This window comes from Microtus ochrogaster, chromosome 17 (genome assembly GCF_000317375.1).
Source record: "Microtus ochrogaster isolate Prairie Vole_2 chromosome 17, MicOch1.0, whole genome shotgun sequence".
In the NCBI taxonomy this organism is placed as follows: Eukaryota; Metazoa; Chordata; class Mammalia; order Rodentia; family Cricetidae; genus Microtus; species Microtus ochrogaster.
The window spans coordinates 12,089,290-12,093,988 of NC_022019.1; the positions used below are offsets into that span (position 1 = coordinate 12,089,290).

General features: G+C 52.1%; 1 protein-coding gene across 2 annotated transcripts in view; it reads left to right on the forward strand.

Annotated features, from left to right (window-relative positions):
- Positions 1-1,793: 1,793 nt before the first annotated feature.
- The window catches only part of Ptk2b (protein tyrosine kinase 2 beta), a 124,671-nt gene continuing 121,765 nt past the window's right edge, over positions 1,794-4,699 (forward strand). For both annotated transcript variants that reach the window (XM_013349262.2, XM_005355490.3), the window contains exon 1: positions 1,794-1,969. The gene's annotated coding sequence lies outside the window, so the exon portion shown is untranslated. The remainder of the gene's footprint in view (positions 1,970-4,699) is intronic.

A 4,699-nucleotide genomic window follows, 5' to 3' on the forward strand; every position in this document is an offset into this window, starting at 1 on the left:
GTATTTTTTAAGAATAAAAAAAGAAAACTGCTCAGAGAAGTTTGGAGGAAAGAATATGCCAGCACAGAATACAGCCTGTGAGCACAGAAACTGAGAGGTGCAGGATGGAGATACGGCTGTAGTTCATGTGTGTGCCCACTAAGGGGCAGCACACACTAACTCAGCTTTTCTCCAACAGCCAGCCTCTACCCTTCCCTCAGGTAGATCTTCCCTCCACACCCCAAGACTGTGTCACCCACCCATTCCCAAACGTAAGACTTCAGAAAGCCACCCCCTGCTGACACCCTAAGTCACCCTGCTGCTAACACCCTCAGAGAGTTTCTTTGCCACGTGGTCATTTACCCCAGACACTGTTCCCATGTCTTCACTGCTCCCCCACTTTACCCCTCGGCTTGTCCTCTCTCTCCATGCTCTAGCTGAAGAATCCCACCTGGCCCCCTCTGACACCTCACCGCCATCAGCACCACCTCCATGCCTGCATGTGAGCGCGGGGATGATTGATAGATAAATGGGTTCAGGATGATAGAGGGGGTCCAGCTGGCCCAGCAGATGGTAGTAGGGTCTATTGTGCTGTTACAGGGCCCTAAGGTGGGTGACTCTGGCTTCAAACTGGGGTTTTTAGTAGACATGGCATATACAACTAAAATCTACATTTTGTTACATCTTAAGAAATATGAACTTTATAGCCTTAGTTGATCTTATTATTATTGTTGTTGGCGGTGGTTGGTGGTGGCTTATCAAGACAGGGTTTCTCACTGTAGCCCTGACTGTCCTGGAACTCACTCTGTAGACCAGGCTGGCCTCAATCTCAGAGATCTGCATGCCTCTGCCTCCTGAGTGCTGAATTTATTAATTTAATTAATTCCGTTTTCTCTCTAGAAACCATCACCACTCTGGCAGGTGAGTGTTGATAGCTCTTAGCATCCTCCATTTGCTGAATTTAGAGGTGGGGGGGGGTGAAGGAGTGTCGTGGAAATCGTGGCTTAGGTAACCGTGCGGCTGGTGTCACACAGTCTCAGTATTGCTACTGTCAGAGACCGACTAGACCCAGAACCCTACAAGGCACAGGATGAAGATGTCTGCAGGGAGTCATCCACCAAGGCCAGCTCACTGACTTCCACTCCTGAGGAAATGAGAATCTTTCCAGGGTTAGGGAAGGAATGTCTCAAAGTGCCTTTGATCTGCCTCAAGTCCCGCTACCTTAATGGCTGAGTAAAGAGGTGACCAGCCTCTTCAGAGGGGCAGTGATACTGGTGTAGGAAGAGAGCTCCAGAAGACAGTTGTGGGGCTTCTCTCTCTTTTTCTGGTCTTGTTTTGTTTTGTTGAGACATAATCTCTTGCAGCCTAGCCTCACCTTGAACTCACCGCGTAGCCAAGAACAACCTTGAACTTCTTGTCCTCCTGAGTGGAGAGATTAAGCCTCCAGAGGGTTGGACTTAAGATAGCCACCACTACACTTAGGCCCTTTGGTTCTGGGGCTGGAGCCCACTTCGATGTGTGAGGACACTGGGCCACAGCTGCTGAGAATCTGAGACAGGTCTAATGACGAAAGGCAGCAGAGAGGGGTAGGTGGAAGAAGCCAGGGGAGGTAGGAGCTGGGGTGGGGGGAGTGGTCAACCAATTGCTAGAAGCTGGATATACCTGAGGACCCCTTGTGGGGCCCTAAGGCAATGGCCCTGGTCCCTGGGTCAGTTGGGTAGCTCTGGGAATTGCAGGCGGCGTCTATTTCAGAGTTTATGGTAAGAGGCTGGAGCCTGCACACACACACAGACAGCACACCCCACCCTTTAAGGAAGTAGGGAGGAGAGCAGCAGGGGTGTGGTTAACGACCGAGAGGAGGAGGGGGGGGGAAAACAACCTGTCAGCCTCTTACTCAGCCTCGGCGGGCCGAGCCGCGAGTCCTACCTGCGGCGGTCGCACTCACCTGGCCCAGCCCGGAGCCCTGGCCCGAGTCCGCGCCTCACCCGCGGTGAGTCCTGTGCGTCGCTACATAGCGCCGGGGTCGGGGACCCGTCAATCGTTCGACTTAGGTGGAAAGCTGGAGGGGGGCTACAGTTCCGGTCCTTCGGAGAACCTGGACGCGGTTGGGAATTCCTGGAAAGGGGGCCAAAGACCCAGAAAGTCGGAGCTGCTGAGCAGGTGCTCACGCTGAGCTTACCGCCCCGAGCTGGGGGAGAAGGGATCTATTTTTGTACTTCTGAGACTAAAGGGTGTTTCCCCCGTTTTGTCCTGTTAGCTTATTCAGACAGGGGAGGCTGGGGCCACGGTTTGAAGAAGGCTTAACGAAGCAGCTTGTTTCTAAAGGTTGGGTTTGGAAGCCCCAGATCCAACCCGGGGCTTCAGAATCCAACTTCAGCTCCAGCGCAGCCCTCTGCCCAGACACTGCGCGCTTTTCTCCCCAGTGCCCTTAGGAACCCTGTGGCCACATTCCCACCCCTATCCCCAACCTCTGGGACGTTTTTTCTGGGTTCTCCAGAGGAACCATGCCTGTGTGTGTGTGTGTGTGTGTGTGTGTGTGTGTGTGTGTGTGTGTGCCAAAGTTCCAAAGTTCACACTGGCCGCAAGGGCTCATTTTGAAGCTGCTTTCCCCATGCTACTCAAGGGTTAAGTTCTGGGCTGCTGTTCCTGCTGCCAGGCTGTGCGTGGGCAAAGCTTTGGGTGGGTGAACAGTGAGCATATGGGTGATGTTCTGAGGCCCACCAAGCCCTGCCACCTGCCCTCACCCTCAGCCATATGACACCAGCATCTCCCATCATCCCCAAACTGGAAGCAAGATTCAACTGGGCTCTTTGAAGGAACCAAGCCTGGACCTGGAGGGTAGGGGGGTGGCATTAGCAAGAAGGACTTGAAAGCAAGAGGGAGAAGAACCTGATGGATCTTGAGCCCGTCTGGAGCCCGCTGAGACAATGCGCATGGCATAGAAAGGATAGGGGTTCCAGGCAGCCCCTGTGTGCTCAGGTTGACAAGCCCTTGCCTTTCACAACTGCTGGGTGAGGGGGCAGCGGTGCAAGAAGGATGCAGAGAAGGAAAAAAAAAGTGACTCACGGCACTTGGGAGGAAGGAAGGAGTCACATTCATGAGAAAGACCTAACTTTGGTAGGACAGTCTGCCTACCTTCACTCACTTACGAGCTTCCCACCGGCATCCAGGTGCAGCTGTCAAGTGAGGGGAGACTTGGAGCAGCCTGTCATGGCTCCAGTTGGCTAGGACAGAGGCAGGAGAGGCGGGGCTGCCGTGGGAAGAGGCAGAGTTCCACCAATACAGAGCCAGAGGGTGGGCAAGGCTGGTCAGGGACAGGTCCTGAATCTTTTGGGCAGAAACCACTGTGAGAACTGAAGATCAATAGGGATTAACCAAGCAAGGGGCAGAAAGGAAGTCAGAGCCCGAGAAGTACAAACCGGAGGCTAAGGGCAGCAAGAGACAACGGAAAACTGAAAGCAGCCAAGTAGCTGAGCGTGTTGGGAGCCTAGAGTGCAAGGGGGAGGGGGAACTGCAGCCGTAAGTAGAGGATGCTCTCCCCCTCCCACAAGGCCTGGGAAGGCGTGCTCAGGCTGCCATGGCAACCCCTCTGGGAGCAAAGCTTGGAACCTAGAGCTGCTTGAAACTTCCCAGCGTGCTTCCCCTCCAAGACGGAGGTGCCGGATTTAGCAAACGAAAACAAGGGGCATTCAAATTTGAATTTTAAATGAGCAAATTTGTTGAAGATTTTGTTCTCGGTGTTAAGTACGTTTCATACAGTATTTGGGAGTTACCTAACACTCAGACATTACTCACAGTTTATCTCAAACTTAATTGGACGTCCTGAGTCTGTCTGGGAAGTGGAGGTTGGTGCTCTACCGAGCAGTCTAGACTGAGAGCTAACTCAGTGCCCCCAGAAAAGGCTCAGGGCATGTTTCTTTTGTGACAAATCATGATAGACCCAGTTGGAGGCTCCTTCCGTGATTGGTCATGATATTACTATTGGGAAAAAAAATCAGCATTTTGCTCCATTTATTGATCTGCAGAGCTGAGTGTGTGTGTGTGTGTGTGTGTGTGTGTGTGTGTGTGTGTGTCTATAAACTGAAAGCAATAGGTTACTTGGCAGTACCTTGGAAAGAAATTGGACCAATGGTTGCAGGAACAGACCTGGGTCAAGCTGCTGGATTCTCCCGGCCTCAGAGCCTGTTTGTCTAGGTGTTAGGGTAGGATCCTTGATACAATGTGGAAATCCGCACTCCAGTGCTATGCAAAAGTACTACATATTAATTTTAAATAACATTCACAGACAGTGACCGAAAGAGCACCCACAAACTGCTTGGGGTGCGTCTATTTCTGTTTGCGTTTATAGAATGCCTAGAGGTCTCAGGGAAAATGTGTGGTAGGGTTGGTTCCTGCTTCTAGTGGAAAAAGTTAGCCTCTGGACAGGGGCAGAGATGAGGAGTGGAGGGTGGACACAAAGTTATTTCCTCGGGGTTCCTCGCCCATCCACTAGCCCGTTTCAGAGGCAGAGGAGACCAACAGCACTCCTTCTGGAGACTGGCAGGTGGGAAGAGAGGAGTTGTTCAAGAGAAATCTGAATGGATGAAAGGAGGAGCTGCGAGAAACACCCAGCGCAGCCCCACACCCACAAACGCACCATAGAATCAGATCTTCGTTATTCTTCAGTTTATAATAGGGTCCTTATTAGAAAACTCAAGCTGGGGCTAGAAGAAGGAAGGGC